Source organism: Rhea americana, unplaced genomic scaffold (assembly GCF_003343005.1).
Source record: "Rhea americana isolate MKP2758 unplaced genomic scaffold, rheAme1 scaffold_51, whole genome shotgun sequence".
Taxonomy (NCBI): domain Eukaryota; kingdom Metazoa; phylum Chordata; class Aves; order Rheiformes; family Rheidae; genus Rhea; species Rhea americana.
Genome location: NW_028186657.1, coordinates 748088 through 767157, shown reverse-complemented (window position 1 = coordinate 767157; position 19070 = coordinate 748088). Strand labels below are relative to the sequence as shown.

Genomic DNA, 19070 nt, shown 5'->3' with positions numbered 1-19070 from the left:
ATGTTTTCACACACCAGTTTAGAATTATGCAGAGAACATACAGAGGAGTATGAAAATCCTGTCCCCAGCAACTCTGGCTGTCCAGACATTCTTATTGACTCATGACAATGCCATCCCAGTACCTGTAAGTCAATTCTAATATATTAAAGAGGTGTCTTCAAAAAATTAATTTCAAATAGCAGATTTCAAAACTACCACTTACATTATCTTCCTGTAAATGCCTTTATTCATTTTATTGAGATGTCTGATCTTTCATCACTTGCATATTTAATTGGTTTGAAATTTTGAATTGCAACTCCAATACAAATTCTTTAATTTTTGCTTTGATGATACAATATTTCTTTATCTATACCAAAGCTCTGCTCCAATTTTCCACAGTATATCATGCTGGCACTGGTCTCCAATTAAAACATTCTGCCTACTAGCCCAGCCACAGCATGTCAGATTGTATGGTGTTATCTAACAGAACTGTTGCAAAATTTTAAGGGTTTGAGGGTGGGGGGTTGGGGTTTTTTTGTTTTGTTTTGTATTTTGAGGAGGCTGAGAGGGGAGGGGAAAGAAGAGGGAAGGGAGGGAAGATCATTGCGCTTACTGAATATCTGGAGACAAGTACATCCTAAGTTAATTGCTTAATTTCTTGTATTAGATAACTTGTTATTAACATCACCAAAGATTACAATTAAGTACTCCTCTTAAATTATCTCATCTCTACAGTGTTCAAAAAGTCAAGCTAGACCTCGGCTGGCCTACGGCATAACACAATTATCTATAGCAGTTTACAATTAACAAATTACAGTTACACTGCATGTTCTTGCAAACACTTACAAACTCATTGAAATATGAATCTAAGTATCTGCTTGTTCAAGATATTAGTGAGGAAAATTGAGATGGATCTTATAACCTGGGAGAATCAAGATTCTCTAAATGAAATGGTTAAAAAAAAGTCTAAAATTGATTATAGCAGAGTTTCCATGAAGGGAAGGCAAATATCCTTCATGCTTCCCAGAGATGCTTTGAGCATTTTTCCCAAATCAGTTTTGAGAAAGGTCTTAAATAAAATACAGGTGTATTCACAAAAATAATTCATTTTGCATCTACATGAAGACCCTGAGGTTTCAAGTAGACAACTTACCTAAGTCCAGTCATCCTGCACCTAGTCAAATCATGGCCAAACTTCAATACAGGGTTATGAATAAAGCTGATTTCTGTAGGAGTATTCATATAGGTAGATACTTAAATAAGTATTGATTGGATCAGAGTCTAAGCTATTAACAAAAGGAAACTCATATTTTATTAACCTATCCAAATCTAAGCTTCCCTAAATTACGACACACATATGGACCATTTATAAAAGGGTTTTTCCTAAGCTTCCTTTTGATTCTAAGATTCTGTTTGGATTCATACTCCTCTAGATCTGGGAGCAAGGAAAGCCTCTACATACCCTATTCCATTTCTAGTAACTGCATTTCACTTACATTTTATTTAAATTGCTATCATGCTGTGTAAGGTAATTAACCATTACACAGTTAGATAAACAGTAAGCATCTTTTTTATTACATAATATATATTTACTCAAAATCCCTACCTGTGCATGATTACTCCAAATAAGCCAAAGGAACACAAAGATGGGGGAACACAGAGTCAGGGGAGAAAAGAGGAGAAAACCACCAACAAAAACAGCTAAAACTTGCTGAAAAGGGATGATAGTACACATTTAGCTTGTTACAAACTTGTCAGTATATTCTTTTTCTTATCAGGAACAAATCAATATCTACACTTAGCTTTTAGCAAGATATACAACGGCAAATATCTGTTAGGATGATTTCATGAGAAACACAACACTGTACCACAGAGCTCAGCTTCTACAGCCCTACCACATTGACTTAATTAAGTTTTACCTTCCTCTTCCACCCTAATGAAGTCACAAGTTGCAAACATGGAATCACTGGATTAATATATTCATTTGTATAACAACATATATCTTTAAAGAAAATACTGACATTTTAGTACTACAATATATGGATTTTCACTGCATTGAACATAGGAATACAAATTCCACTCAGTGAGCTGAATCTGATCAGTTACTTAGATCGTATTTCTGTTCTGTTATTCAGTCTTTGAAGGCGCCCTGTATGTTTGGGTAAATTCGCCCTTAACAGCCATTTTACAGTCAGGACACAGCTTCTCCCTCCCTGTCAACCAGGAATGGATCTACATTACAGAGGAAACCTGAGCACCTGACCGCAAAGGTTGGTGCGGTTTTCCTGGTTTCTTTTTAAATATGTCAACTGGATGTTTCAAACTGAAAGACCTTTAATCAATCCCTGTGCATGAATCTGCTGGTAACTTCTAAATTCATTCTTAACCCCTTCCGGTGTCAGAAACTGCATTCTGTGGGAAAGGCATTCTTTCCCCTACCATCATTTCCACCTTGCTTACAGATTCCTGTGTTCTTGCAGACCACAGTACATTAACTTGTTAATGTTCACTCACACCAGTACATACACTTTTTATATTTGTCTTAATTCAATTTGACTATCTACTCTCTGCTCAGAACAGAGCAGAGACAGAAAAGCAGCAGTAAAGCCAGGCAAAAGAGGATTTGAATTCTAACTATAGGATACTTTACATAGTACCCATACATATGATCTATTATTAACACTAAAACTCACACTTTAAAAAATTGGATGTTGAAATCTAATATTCTTGGCTGCCAGCCACGCATAGAAAACAGACAGGCTAATGCTAAAGAAAACAAATTTTTATTCATTTACCTTCTGTGTGAAATGAACTGTGCAGTGAATTATTTAGAAGAGGAAAATTGTAATTGCATGTGTAATAAAGCTGAAAATTAAGGAGAGGCAGATGGAAGACTAAAAGTTCTTCTTTGTAAGTGATAAGAGGATGATTCATAAGTATTTGACATTAGTTAAAATTACTTATGGAACAAATGTTTATGAAAAAACGTTCTTTTTAGGACAATGTGCCATCATGCAACCAGCCAAAAAATATCTCAATTGAGATCCCCTAATTACACAAGGGAAAAATGAAATAAACAGAAAAAGAAAAAAAAGGGCAAAACTAGTTCACTCCTGAACTTTAGTAACTCATGCCCTTACTTCCTTCCTCAAGGATTCAAGGCACTTTCTGAAGCACCATAGATGACAATGAACACCACTAAATTGTGGTTTTAAAGGTACTTGAAACTGTCACAAAATGCTGATGTACTTCCAAAAAAAGTCTGCTCAAAAGAAGCTAGGAAAACAATAGCTGCAAGTGGAGTATAACTATAGGAGATTAAGGAAGTTCCCTCATTTTGTTGTAAGCAAACCTTAGATGTTGTCTTCCTTGTATGTATCAAAAAATTTAATGAATCAGTTGAGGAAAAATTTAAAAATTCAGATTCATTTTCCACTTTAATGACATTATGTTAGGGAAAACATACACAGCTACCCTATAGATGACCCTTCAATACTTCTTGTTTATAATGATGTAAAACAGCAATGAGCACAGCACTGCCACTATGCATGCAAGTGTCCTCTTCACTCCAAGGTTAACACACAGTTTTTACATGCGGGGTCATAGTCAACCTTGCTGTCGGAGGTATGTAATGTTGGAGGATCTAACCTTGCAGAACTGCTTTTTTTTTTTTTTTTTTTTTTTTTTTTTTAAGCCTCCTATCCTCTGCTGCTTTAACTCTAGCGTCAACACCACACATGCTTTAACCCACATCCTTTGACACATGGATACCTTGAGTTTAAAGCATATGCACATGAGTATACCATATGTTAATTCAGAGGTAAAATTCAAACTATACTTGGAGCTAACAATGTAATAACACACATCTTAATCCACTGAACATTTGGGGTTAGAATCAACAGCTAAGTGTTATTGTCTATTCGTAGTTCATACACAACTATTTAATTCTGAATTGCTTACAGTCATACATTACCATTCATATGTATTTACGGTGTTAATCATGTTACATAGAAGGATTTACTGATAATTTGAATAAATCAGTCCCTAACCTCTGTGAACATCAGTAAGCATTTTAAAATATCTGTAAAGACAGTCTATATATTGGGATTTGTCATTCGTAGTGAACATTTAAAACTGACTACTGATAGTACAATATGATTAACTTGCTCTTCAGTGTTGTTTGGGGACAGCATAAAGCAAAGTGATAATGCCTTTCTAATAATATTGAGGTCAAATAGTTGCCACCATTTCACTTCAAAATATTCAGCCACTTAAATTGTACTTCAAGTTGAAAACTAGTATGCAGAGTCCCAAGAATAAATTGTATTGTTGGTATTAGCATAATGTTTCTCTCAGTTTTATTACTGAAATTTCCTGCCATGACAGACTGCTGTATTAACCCATATAAATGATTACAGTGGTCCTATTTAGCCCAAAGAACCTTCCCATTTTATTCTCAAAATGAAGAAGATATGCTGCCATTATATATTTTTTTTCCTTCCTGTTGGATACAGCTGACCAYAAGGATCGGACTTTGTAACTCTCTGTGTTACTATGACATACGAGGACTGCAGTGGGTGTTATTCAGAAGTTCACAGTTAGTACTGGTACTAGATGAGAATGCTCCTGCTTCTTCAAAGAACAATTTCTTTCATCATTTTTACAGCAAACGTTGTTAGCCATGGAGAAGCATGCCTACTTAATCCCCCAACACTAGCAATATACTCTTTGCTAAATAAAAATTGAACACTGAAAGAACAGGTAGCTTCATATTCACGAAAAATGTATGATCGAGATGACAAAAATATTTGACTTTCAACTTGCTCTTAGTTAAACATTCTATCTACGAGAAACGCGATTTCTTTCATGTCCATCTGGTCAACCCAAGTGTGGTGGCCATATTAGTCCCATTTTTAATGGGACTAATGCAGCCTTTAGGTTACCTTCTTACACTATTTAAATGTACCATCCTTTCTTCCCATAACGCTATCTAGTGTTCATTCCACAGCCCTCAACGTTTCAGAACATATCTAATTTGGTATTTCAAGTAAAAGCTATGGTAATGCAGATTCTCTGGGCTTCTCTGATTCACTTATCTAGCCTCCAGACAGGGTTATAGAATTCAGGATTATTCTTAGCTGTAAGTATTTATAAAGTGCCCATCTGTTAATACGGCCATCAGAGACCCAGCAATGCTAGTCCCACAGATTTTAAAGATCTCTTACAGAAATGCACAAATTCAAAAGAGGAGTTTGCGCAACTCTGCAGCCCAACAGGCAGATGATCCAGATGAGCAGAGGCGCTTTGATTCTGGTCTTGTTCCACATTATTGCATGCCTAGTCCTACACCTAATGACAGCAGTCAGGTTCACTTGTCAGCTGCTTAAAAATTCTTCCAGTCTTTTACTCTGCCCCTCTGCTGATGACAAAGTCATCTTATAAAGAGAGCTAATCCCTGGTAAAACCTTCAACAGCAACAACCCTAAGGAATACCCTGAAAAATCCTCCCCCTCCTTTCTATGATGGTCTATATTACAGTATAATACTTAGCCTTTTTCGCATAATAGAAGCAACAGGCATTTGATATCAAAGACAAAAGTACAGCTATATATTACAACACATCATCATTTCACACTAGGCTCTAGGGGCTCAGCAAGTCAAAAGAGAATGCAATATGGAGTGCACAACTTTCCAAATGCTTACAGAACCAGAAAGCCTTTTCAGATGCCTAAAAGAAACTTCTAGATATACAGTTCTAACAGCAAATTCCTTGTCTGTAAAGGCATACTAATATTATTYATTTTTGGTTTTGAAAGACAGCATTTTCTAACTACTATTCTAGATCAAGAGTGACATTATTATATATCAAAAATATTTAAGTGGGACAAGCATATAAAAATCAAAGATGCTGAAATTCTGTTGTGACAAAATAACTGTAACTGATGGTTTTAATATCTAGCAAAATCGAACCATGACTCGGTTTATTTTTCCCTACATAGTGGTCAAGGATATTCATCCATTTCCCCCACCACCACCACTGCTGTTTCAATATTTTCACATATTAATTAGCAGTTCATATTTGGAGTTTCACTTGTCCTTGCAATGATTTATTTGCCTCTATAGTTTCTTGTTCTTTTTTCTTTCTTTGCATAACATGTAATTTCAATGATTACCTCTTATCCTAACTCTGTGACATGAGGCATTAACTGAATAAATAACAACCTCAACTTGCAATAACACACGTTGTATATGTAAAATCAACATGCTAATTTGGAAAGTGTCCAGGCATACAGCATTATCTCAGAAAGTCTAGCATCATACAAGGATGTGAAGCAAACTAACTGTACAGTTTCTAAACTTTAATCAAACTCTGAATAAAAAAGTCATGTTATGCTACATCCTGAAAAAGAATGGGCAGCATAAAAAAAAACCTTTTGAGTAGAAGACCACTGTGAAAGTTAGTAGGTACCATCACTGCGTGTGAACAAGTTTAAATGTAGACATAACTAAAGTATCAGAAAGCAGTCTGGAACCAACCTCCCTTTGACAGGCTGCTGCCAGCCTTTCCCATGCATTTTTACTGGCTGTGTAAATACTGAAGACTTTGATACCTGATGTTCTGCATGCCTGTTCCTTAAAGTTGCAATTTCCTTATCCCAAGCCAGGTTATCTGCAACTAGCCAAGAATATCTCCATTTGGGTAAAATATAAAAGTAACAGAATGCCAGCATTATTAGTCCCAAGAAAGAAAGAAAAAAATTGTATTTGCAAATTCAAGCYTCACAGAAGAAAAAGAAAATGAGGCAAGGATAGGAATTAAAGGAACAAGTTGTGGCTCCTGAGAACACAGGTCATGCTACAGAGATCTCCAGATGAAACACAGTATCTGTTGTAGACTAGGCCAGGAAATTTATTCCCTAATTCTTTTTTCTTTAAGTCTAATGGATGAATTTTTCACTGATCATTTTAAGCTTGCTGAAAGAAAAGGCTAAACAGCCAAGAAAGTTTCTCTATAGAAAGTGGTGTACTGGTATCACATAACACTTGGCAGAATCCAGGATCTTGCATAGCAATATACGACACTTCTGCCAAGAGTCTGTCTGTTAGCAGGGCTGAAGCTCAAAAACAACCCAAGTAATTCACATATTATAGCCTTCCAAAGAAATGAAAGATTAGCTTCTATCATTTCCTAGATAAAGTTTGAAGGCTTTTTCTCCTAACAGCATACCCAATAAAAGATTGCCCTTCTTTGTAATCGGCTCCTATGATACAGGCTCATACGGATTACAAGAGAGGCAAAGACTAATACTATAAAATTGAATCCATACTGTAAGAATGGAGTATTTAAAATGTATTCTCCATATTTTTCCTCTAAGATGGTTCAGAAACTGATGAACAGCTCTAGAACAAAACAAAATCAAATATTCACAAATAAGCCCTATATAAAGCAGAAACACATATATAGATTTAACGCTTGAACAAGCACATGGATGAAGGATGGGTTTTTAGTTACAGGAAGGACAGTCATCTAAGGATGCAGACTAACTTTGCAAAAGAGGATATGAAACTATATAAAGCATTTTATATGATGTGAGCAACTCCTCAACAAGTAACAGAAATTAGAGTGGTTGGGTTTATACGTTCAATGGAAGAACAACTTACTGCTATGTACTTAGATAGCTACTCTGTTGCTTCATTCTTAAAAACATGTAACCTTATCAGCCATCCTCTTTTGTTCAATGCCAGATGCGGTATTGCATCTTCATGCCAGAGAAGGAACATCAGTTAATATTATGGAAAGTCATACCTTTTAGTGAAGATACATAAACAAGTTATGGCCAAGTAATAAATAGTTGAGTATTGTTAAAATCATAAGGAAATCATATGTATTTCCTTCCCCAAAAAAGGCCTCTAGACTTGTCCCTGCTCACAATCCTATCTCAATGAAGGGAAGATGCAGAAGATCAGCAGAAACACAAACTGCATGAACTAACATAGAATGTAAATGCAAAATTTGTTTTTTGTGCAGAAGGAAATACTTATGGTAGACAATTTCTTTCTGTAATACTGTGTTACTTAAGAGATAATGTCAATGAAATAGTGCATTGTTAGTGGATAATGGTCCCCTGCTGCTATTAAATGCCAAGGCACAGCTAAGCCATTTATTTGGAAAGCAGGATACATTAATCCAATGATGATGTTCTACTACAAATGACATTTCTATTATACTGAGTAGGGAATGTTGATTCAATCATTTGATCTGATACCTGCTATTGCCACAGAGCACAGTTGCTCAAAGGTGCTATTCTGAACTTGTGGCATTAGAACTGACCCCCTACAGACACTGCAATAGGTAAAACTTTTCTTCCAAGCATGTAAGCCTCAGCTAAATCATAGCTAACATCAGATGCATTTTTTGTGACCATCTTGTAAACAGAGAAACTAAGTCTCAACCAACATTACAATATATTTTAGTGGCATGACTAGTAGCAGTGGAATAGTATTTACCCTAAAGGAGAGAAACTCCTCTCCTGGGTTCACAAACCTTTACTAGCAGCACATAAAAACTTGGACTTGTTTTATACCAACAGTATGAAAGGTTGAGTTTCCTTTCAACTTTCAGAATACCAAGAAATTTGATGTGGAGGGCATGTGGGAATCATTTCAAAGAATTTCAGGAATATAAAGAAATACTGTTTGACTCTGTTCGTGCACAACTCCAGCACACTGGGAGCCTCAAAGCAGTAAAAATTAATCTCAGAGTGAAGTCAAGTCTGAAGTGTGACTCAATCACTACTTTAAAGTGTTTGTTTTCTGAATTTCTGCACTGAGACGAACAGGTGACTTGTTGAAAAAGCCCTGCAATCCTCCATCTGAGTGAGAAGCAGGTGATTTGAACAAGACTTAACATGTCCATGGACTGGAGACAACTTCTGACATGTTTTCCCTTTTTTCTAGAAAGACTGAGATTTTAGGATGGCCTGGGGGGTAGCACTTCGTATAAGAGAAAAGAGCAGAACAAAGATGGCAGGGTCGGCCATGGGGTTTTCTGTAGCTCTGGGTACAATCATGCGACATCAGTGGACAGAGCTATGCAGCCAGAGTATTGACTCACTGACAGCCATCTCAAAATGTTTAAGAAATCAAAGAAGTTGCCCTAACTATTGGATGATGCTGTTGAAAAAAAAAAAAAAAAATACAGACAGAAGTGTTTACACAACATCTAAAGACAGTACCAAGACTCTTCATAGTAAAATAAAATCCCACCAGGGAACCCAAGGCCATATGGCCTAAGAGCCTCTGTGACTGCAGTGGTAACTTTGACTCCTGCAGCACAAACAACTGCTAGTGATGCAGGTCTGCTCAGCACTGTTGACTTGCTTTCGGCACATGTGGGGGAGCAACAGCATCCTGACACACATGCTAGCTCACAAGTCCATGATACAACCATGGCTAAGAATCTCTTAATAGCTGCCAATAGCTGTCAAGACACAAGCTGAAGAACCTGAATCTTTCTGAGCATTGGTCCTTAGCTTGATATTTCAGTGCTGGAAAAGCATACGAGACTTAAGAAAGTACTACCATCCGTTGCTTTCCATCCTTCACAGCAGGTGAGATGGTGTCCTAACACAAAGCTGACAGGCTGGATAAACACAGCAGTGAAATACAAACTCAACCATGAGTAGTTATGAAATAACATAACAGAAAAACAATTTACTAATTAAAGCAAGGATTCCCATATGGTCCAGCTACATACAGTGAAAAACTAAACTTGCCTAAAATTCATACTGAAGCACTTGAGAACAACGGCAGAGAAGATCCATTTCACTAAAATAGAAATACCTTGATGTTTGGGAGCTTGAAGCACATGCATATCCACAGCAAAACGAACTTACAGAAAATCACTGGAAAGAAAAACCAAGGCTGCTCTAATGACCAAGTTCATTTCAGAAAAAAAAGGGGTAATTTTATAATCTTGCTTGTGATATCTTATTTTGCTTGATTAGTATAACTCTAAACTGTCTGTAAAAGAGTTCAAGTTAAAAACTGGATGTTATTACATATCTTGCATAGCTTCTTTTAGAAACTTCAGCGTTATGTTGTCTTGCAAAACTATTTATTGCATTATTTCTTTCAACTTACATCTGAATTGCAAGTCATTTCTTGGGGAGCTTTTACAATAAATAAAGGCACTGGATCTATCGCAAATAAAACCATCCATCTAAAGCAGTAATTCAAAGGTAACTTATGTTATCAGTGTCTATCTAGTTCAGACCAGGAAGCTGTATTTATGTAAAGTCAATCTGACACAAAGCTTAAAATGTTCCTCTTAGTTAAACACTCTAAAACAAAGCTTTGAGTATTTTATTTTTCTTTCATTTTTAATCTGAGAGGGCAGGTTTGATGTAGGGCACTTAATTACTCTTTCTTCAGTTTCCTTTCCTCATTCCCATTCTGTAGTCAGCACTTTTTGGCTCCACTCTCCCACATCCTCCCCCTAAAAAAAAAAACTCTAACAGCTCTGAAGAGCAGGTTTCTTAGAGATCAAAAAAATAAAAAAAATAAAAATGCTGCATGGCAAGGAAGCATGATGATCTAGTGATTTGGGCTTTATTCAGTTGTTGCTCCGCCTTCTATAAACTCTTGTAATCAGGAGCAATCCAGTTCAGACATTTATAATTTTTATTTTTTCTCCTTTTTTTGAGGCATAATATATTAACAAAAGACCTGGGCACGCCAAAATTTACTAGAAGTTGAGTAGAAATCTGTAGACTCTTACACTTATCTCAGAAGACACTAAGAAATCATTACTACTTTAGAGGTAGATTCAAACTGTGTGTGCTGCACATTTGTGTTTATGCATGTCTAAATAAAGGATTGTTATTTGCTTCCTTATACTCCCCGTGGCATCAGGTAATGTGGTAGCTAAAAAAAAACAGCACCAGACAGACTTAAAAATTGATCCTGAAGTTAATTCCACATTTTCCTAAAGGACCTTTCATTAGTAGTACCCAAAGGGTGAAAACATAATTTGCCTTATATAATGTAGAGTTAATTATGCCACATTAGAGCCCTAGTGACCAATCCATAAAACAGCTGGTAACATCATCTTTCTTTAATTGCAAAAGCATTGTCTACTTTTTGTTTCTAGAGTGATACATGCAATTTTTCTTAGTAATTTTTGCCTACCTTATAAAAAGCTGACCTATCTTCAGATAAATACTGCATTACTAATGTCACAACCTAATAGATACTAAGGAAATACAGACTTGTTTTCTTTTCAGTTTTGCAAAATCTAAATGATTTTAATATAACAGCCCCCCCCACCCCAAAAAAAAGAACATAATCTGTACCTTTACATAAGATTCTGCATAAAAGAAATCCTTTAGGAATGAGTTCATAAATCATTAGCAATATTCATTCACAATGGATTCAGGGCTATTGAAAGATCCTAGATCAGGAATCTCTACTTACAGGGTCCTACTGTTAACAGAAACAAACAACCAAAAAAACACAAACATACCCACTACCCACAGAGAAGAGTCCTGCAGTAAATGTCATAGTCGGTCTGAATAAGTCACACATGCAGCGAGAACTGCGTACCAATGACCAATCCACATTTTTATGACYAAATTAAAAAAAAGTAGATATTTGGAAATGAAATCTTGGCCAACTAAAAACCAAACGATAGCCAGAAACACAGCTGTCTGACCAGCAGCTTACATATACTGTTAGTCATCATCACAAGTTCTGTTTAGTTTCTCAGTATTTAGCAGAAACACTGTCTATGTAACCACGAATAACGTGTTCATCTTCAGCTGTACCTACTATTCAAATATTGGATTTGAAAACTTCTAATATATTTTGTACAATAAACACCAAGCTGTATGAATCACTCTTCCATTTCATATTACACATATGCAACAGCAGTGACCCCAAGAAATCTCAGCTACTAAAAATTAAAAACAAAGATACATGTGTATAGACAGGATATTTTATTATCATTCCATTTGCTGCCTAAAAGCTCATGTTGCTTTAAACAACATAGTAAGTTAGTCTCAGTCATAAGGGGGTATTCTGTGAACCCAAAAACATACTTGGTGCAGAGACTGCAGAATTTACAGGTGCCGGGTTTTTAACCTACCAGTAAGCTGGGTTCTGATTTCCTTAATATTTCTGTCCTTCGGCTATTAAAGGAATAAAACAGAAGAGATCAAATGAAGTAAACAGCTGCATTATAGTTCAGTACAATAAATCTCTGCAAGAACAGGGAAGGGAGGGGGAGGGAGGAATTTTTCATTGAGCTCCTTTGCCCTGAGGATTTCACTATCTACTAATTTTTCTTAACATCAGGTCAGCAAAGCATTCTGATAGCTATTCTTTCATAAACCATTATACTACCAGTACTTTCAACACAAACCTCTTCTGGTGAGCCAAAAACTAGGCTGTGAAGTCTTCAGATCATAATCTGCACATAAAGTATGCGCCTCCTTGCAGCATGTGTGTGTGTGTGCGTGCACATATTACACCAAAATAGATATAAACCTTGGCTGCTATTAAATGCATGGGAGAGGTTTCTTTTGTTCAGTTCTATCACAATATTACCAGTTACATGTGACTGGAACTGATAAAGTCAAGGCTAACTAGAATTATCTTTTCTTATATTTCTTCTAATGAGTAGAAAGCATCAGTGACAGTATTTTTGTATTTCCTATTTTTTCCAAAAACAGAGCACAGCTCTACATTTGATTCTCTCTCTCTCTTTTTTTTTTTAAACATTTGATTCATTTTTTTCCTCTTTTGTGCATTTTAAAAAGTCCAAAGCACTTACTGTAAGAACTACTAAATCCTATCATTGCTGCTGAAATGCTTAAGTGATTCTTCTGGTACATTACAGAAAAAATTCTCACAATACTACAGTATGTAGTACTTAAGAGACATTATTGCAGAGGCAATAATGACAAGCATTTAACTTTGGAATATATGCTAATATGAGGCCTTATTAAAGGCCTCATTAATATATGTCACCATTTTAAATATATGAACTCATGCATTGCCATGTATAAAAAAAAAAGAGAGGACGACTCTTAAAGGCTATATTTACATATTCATAAATAGGCTCATTAACTATTAATCTTGATGCTAATAAACTTAGAAGTGTAAAATTGGAGGGATGTTCCTCCAGATGAGTAGCAACTCAGTCTGCCTGAAGATGTGACATAAGAGGAGAAAGTACTGCAGCAAGAAAAATACAAGTAACTACACAAAAATGCATGCCTTTCTCAGCAAGTATGGAAAGGTCAGAGCTAACGCTGCCAAACTACCCAGTTGTGGTCTAGGCAAGTAAAAATAACTTCTCCAAACCCCCAAAATACGAAACACAGATCTATTATATGCATTAAGAACATTAAAACAAGTGGCAGATAATCTTGTACCCACCACAGATTTGGCACTCACACAATGCCATCCAAATGAAATCTTGTAACGTGAGTTTTTCCTCTACTTCAGGAAATCTGAAAGAGCACTATTCCTAATCTCTGTATTAATTCTCTGTCCCTTTTTCAAAAGGCCTTATTAAAAACCTCTTTTCTTATCCAATTTCTTTTCTTTTGCTTCATATCTCCTGATGTGCTTCCCTGTGTAGATCCACTTAATCCACACAATCACTGGGGACCTTCCAGCAAGATGACTTGCGTTCATTTTTCTACCCATCTCCCAACATTCTTATGGCTCTTTGTGTCCCTACTGCTGCTGCTGCTGCTACGGGCCCTTCTGCATTTAAGCATTTTTGTGGAAATTTAAACACCTAAACATTACAAATTAAAATAAATATAGATTGATAACTGAAAATAAGTCTTACGTCTTTAACAGTTTTATCCGTACAAATAGTCATGCCTTTTCCTGGAGGCCACTTACGACCAATTCTTAGTCTGAGAGCAATAATTACACAAATACTTACAGTTATCACCCAGAAGCCCTGGCAAAAGATTAAACTCACAATTGGTTTAGTGTCTGGCACATAGCAACAAAAAAAATCTGCCTCAAAAACTCAGTGTAAGATTGCACTATCAATATGTACGTTCAACTGGGCCTAAAAAGTCAATTGGACAAAACCACATTTTCACCAGACTTCTATCTTAACCAACATAAATACTGCTCTTTTCACTTACATCTGTTCTCCACTGAGCCAAACTGTTAGTTCTGGCTAACTCCTCTTACGCTGTCTTTTTGTCCTCTCTCTCACATTGCTGCCCTCAGTTAAGCACCTCTCTGCATACCCACTTCYTCACTCAAATTCCTTCTTCAGACTATCATTACCCTCGTTTGCTCTTTTTACATTGGCCAGATGAATTTTACTGTAGTTTATCTGAATTAAATCGTAAACCGTAAATTTTAAAGTCAGGAATACGAGAAGTTGTATGTACATCAGAACGCCCCAGAAGTGACTGTCTCCTGCAGTAGAAAGGGGATATGTTTTACATTTAAAACAAGCGTTTCACTTGTCTCAATGTGCAGTTTACATAACAAGGCACAGAACATGGAGCAGACAAGAGGATAAAACACTTCAGAAGAAGAAACRCCAACCTTCTGGCTCTATGGAGCTCTCGCACCATGGCTGCCCATCAAAGGCGCTTCCAACCCATCTGCTTCAGAGAGGAACTTCACAAATTTGAAACCCCACGTACTCATGAAATTACAACTCTATGCCCATCAGAAAATCCTGGACGAGCTGCCTGTGTAACGCTGTGAAGAGCCACAAGAAACAAGTGAGGCAGCAACAGAAAAGCGCACACAAGGACCTGCAGCAAGGCAAAGGCTGTCAGGCACACACAGGTGGGCAGCAGAAGTAGGCAAGAGGCAAAAGCAGCCAGGTCAGATCTGAGGCAAAGAGTTGGGGACCTCAGAAAGCCAGGCAGCAACAGCAGCTAGAGAACCAGCACCTTGCACCCAAGTGAGTCTTTCTTCATATCCTGCTGACAGGAGACTCTGTTCTTCCCATAGAGCTCCAAATTTATAAACAAACGGTGTGGCCAGAGAATAAAAGGTAAAATGGCCAGAATAGGCAAGATTTCTACACTCAGCCCTTAGAAATAAATCTTCATCCCCAAAATATCCAAACAAAATAAGACATGAGGACAGAGAGATACCACAGCTGATGAGGTGAATAAAACCAATGATTAATATGTAGCATGTATAGATTGCAAACTGAGATGTCTCCTGACACTTACCATATCATGAGTCAGCTATAGATTGCTCACAGCAAGAAAGTGCTGTTACTAATTTTATTTTGCCCAACTTCATTCATTTCTTTAGCTCTTTGTTCACTTGACTTACTGACTGCCATAAAAAGTAAAAGTACAGTTAAGAGAAARAAACAAAGCGCTGTGCACCTACTAAGCACCAACTAAGCAACACTGCAGGATCACGTCAAGGAAAATAGCCCCTGCTTTAAGATGAAGAACAGTATTTCCTGGATTCATTTGTTTTTATTCTTACTTTTTGGAAATATTTCACTTGAAATACTATGGAAATGAGGTGCAGAAATAAAATACAAAATTTTCTACCTTGCAGACCATTTATGAAATGGAGCCACTCAACACTGATTCCAAGAAGTGGATGATGGCATGCAGGTGTGGTCTACAGAAACTGTGCATTACTGGAACCATCTGCTATTCTTCATACAAATCACTTTAATTAAACAAAAAAGTTTTAAAAGCCTTAATCCAATAGAGAATTATTGGGATACTGAAGCATTCTTGGACCTCCCTTTTTTGTATAATTGAAGTCCTTTTAAATGTCAGAGATTTTTAATTACATTGCAGATGTTAGTTTGAAGTTCCACCCCCCAGAAAGAACCCCCCTCCAAAATAAATAAATAAATAAATAAAGCTTTTCAGAGAAAGTATTTGAAGATACTAGCACTTATCTCTTCTCTCCTTACTCCYACTGTTGTTCAGTCCCAAGATCCAACGAGTGTGACTCCCCACGTCTCCCCAGTATATGCCATGGAGATGCCACACACCTCTTGGGTCCTGAGAAGACATGGGACTTGAAGTGTGATGGACAAAAACCAACAGCTGCCGCCCAGTGAGCGTGACTATATCATCAGGAATACCAGTCTCAGGCTATCTAACAACTCCAAAGAGCTGGAAGAGGTTTAGGGCATAAGAACTTTTCTGGAGTTACTGTAGAAAGGAGTGCAGGATATGTGTGTTCATATGGATGCACATGGCTATGTAATCTTATTTACATTCCACAGTTAATGAAGATAATCAGTTAGCTAGAGAACAAAGAAATGTAGTCCTTTGCTCAGTAAAAATGTCATGGATTATTAATTTGTAAGACAGGAATAAGGCATACATGCTACAACTTGACACTAGAGTTTAATATCACTTCTGCAAAAAATCCTACTCAAATAGTATTTAACATAAAGCATGGTACTTCTCAATGTGAGAGCGCACCTTTAAGTAACATTTTGTAATTCTAGTTTTCTTATCTATGTTTTGCATATATTCTTTTCACAGCAGAATGCAATGATTCTGAAGTGCTTCTTCTGGTGTATATAATGAATTAGTTTACTACCACAGTTGTATTTCCTAGTTGGGGTAAAGAACTAAGACAACAGCAATGCACCTCTCAGCAAGCTTGCAGAAAAGCAGATAAAATTCTACTGCAGGCAAATACATGCATTTTATCTAAATTTGCCTCCATTTTAAAGTATGTGAACTCTTAAGACAACTCCACAAAAATAACCTGCCTAGCCTTTAAAACTGTAGAATATCCAAATCAAAAAGACTACCACATTCATCAAGTTATCTTTATATATCCATTGCTACTGGGCTGAACTTCTTCATCCACTTCAGTTTCTCTTTTCACACAACCCACCGCAAATACGCATATAAATGAAGYGGTCCCCCAAAGACACACACATCTTTCAGGTGGCTTTGTCTTGTGCTTTGCTAGCATGAGAATCACCCCAGACTGCACTGAAGAAAATATCTATCTGCTACACATATAAAGGAATTGAACATCTCATATTCAGAGCTTTATAAAAATTTAAAGAAAAACCCTCTTCTCTGGAGAAATAGCGTTCAAACATCAAAGGCACGCTATCCTTTATTGCAAGCACTTCTCAAGACATGTTGCTCCCATGTGACAAAGTTTGTTGCTATCATAATTTCTGATGCACATTAATAACATCAATAAAATTATTTTAGCCATAGGATAATGGCATGTTGAAAGCTGCTGAAGCTGAAAATTACGTTCTCACAGTGACTTGAAAGATAAATTAAAAATCACTGAACAAAAAACCCCTAAGACTGAGATAATCCTGCAAAAGAAAGACTCAAGCACTATCCTTAACTTGCACCATCCTGTACCATTTCTAAGCAACAACTTAACCGTCAGTTGTTGACCTAGATACTTAGCTTGCACTCCAGATGTTCTTAAATTCCTCACTGCTGGATTTCTTTTCTCAGAGGTAGTATGAATGGATACTCCATTAAAATTCTCAAAGCACTGGGTAGACACGAGAATATAGAACTGTTATTCACTCTCGTAATGTTCTTTTGCCTACATTTTCATTTCACTGTTTTTGTTTGGTAATAAAAGGATTGGGAAGTGTTAACRAAAAAAGTTAAACTGTTAGGAAAAATGAGTTAATAGTTTCTACAGAAGCCGTTAGCAATTAACTCTTAGTAGCACTTAGGATATYGCTCCTTCTGTGAACACTGACCAGAGAATACTTACAGCAGCCTCCTTTTTGGCAATAAGTATGATGTTATTGGTTCCCACTGCACTACAGACAGTCAGCCCAGAGCCAGAACAGAAGTTTTTATTTATTTAAAGTTGACTAGACCAYTCATTTAAATCGCCATTCAAACCACACAGGACTCCCTACAAGACTACGTTTAAAGGAACCACGGGTTCAGCTCCTAGTTTCAAATGCTTTGTAGGGAACTAAGAGGAACCGCAGCACAGTGCAGGGGTGTTCCTACATAGGATGCCCTAAAATCACCCTCCACAGACTATCTTATCAGCCCCTATAGTTGAATGCTGTATTCCAGCCACATTTCCTTTTCCAGACCACATACAGACACCCTGAAAGCAAAGGCACAAAGAAGGGAAATCATGCATCAGGAAAGGGGAAGCTGAAGGGAAGAAACACAATGGATTTTAGCTGGTACAAAACAATCAGAAAACACCCTATAACTGAATGCTTTCTGCACATAGCCCACCTATGGTCCTAGCTTAGTGGCAAAAAGGAGTCAAAGACAACCTCAGAAGTCAGCCCCTACTTCTCTATAACAGATATTACAGGTCTTTTTAAGCAACCTATTTTCTCCTTGAAAGAAAGCAAGCCTCAACTAGAGAGCTGCTGAGCACCTCACATTTCTGAGTCCAAACTGTATGAGTCTATATAGTGATTCACTCTGCAGAGACCTCACAGGAGCTCCTACTTTGTAAAGATTTAAGAGGRAAAAAAAAAGATACAAGCAGCATGTTTTTGACAGAAAAGGTATAAAGTCTCCCATGTACAAAGAATAGATAACAACAAGGCACTGTAGGAGTACATTAAAAATGTCATAATTGAAAAGGCTGCATTTATCTGAAGTGGATACTAGTCTTTTAAGGCAGTTATTTCCAAATATACAAAGATTCTAGGTCTATTATAATACCACTGTACAGACGCCACTGGTAGATGATGACTTTTCAGTGACAGTCACTACAGAATTTTATATAATCTTTTAAAATAATCAGCCTTCAATGATCAAAGTTTCAGATGTGCACACGCAGTTAAACATCTTAAATACAAAGGCTATTATAGCTGTCACTTCCACATCTCAGTGAAAACCGAGGAAAGAGGGGCACGTGCAGCCAAACTGCACAGACTTCAGAGAAAGCTTCTAAGTGTTGACAGATGCCTAAACAGGGAGGTATTAACAGTCTTGAGCTTTCCTAAGTCAAACAGTCTCTACTGTGGCATTATTTACTAAGAAGAAAAGAACATACAGGGTCAAAAATGAACATTTCCCATTATTACAGACACTACAATTACCGTTAGTAAGATATGCTTAACCCCTTGCAAA

General features: G+C 36.8%; 1 protein-coding gene across 4 annotated transcripts in view; it reads right to left on the bottom strand.

The window, feature by feature from the left end:
• The window catches only part of GABRB2 (gamma-aminobutyric acid type A receptor subunit beta2), a 164833-nt gene that overhangs the window by 119799 nt on the left and 25964 nt on the right, over positions 1–19070 (bottom strand). Inside the window, exon 1 of one of the 4 annotated variants that reach the window (XM_085317865.1) lies at positions 11504–11578. The exons of the other annotated variants lie outside the window; for them this stretch is intronic. The gene's annotated coding sequence lies outside the window, so the exon portion shown is untranslated. Of the gene's footprint in view, positions 1–11503; positions 11579–19070 lie in introns of those variants that run through there. 4 annotated transcript variants of the gene reach the window in all.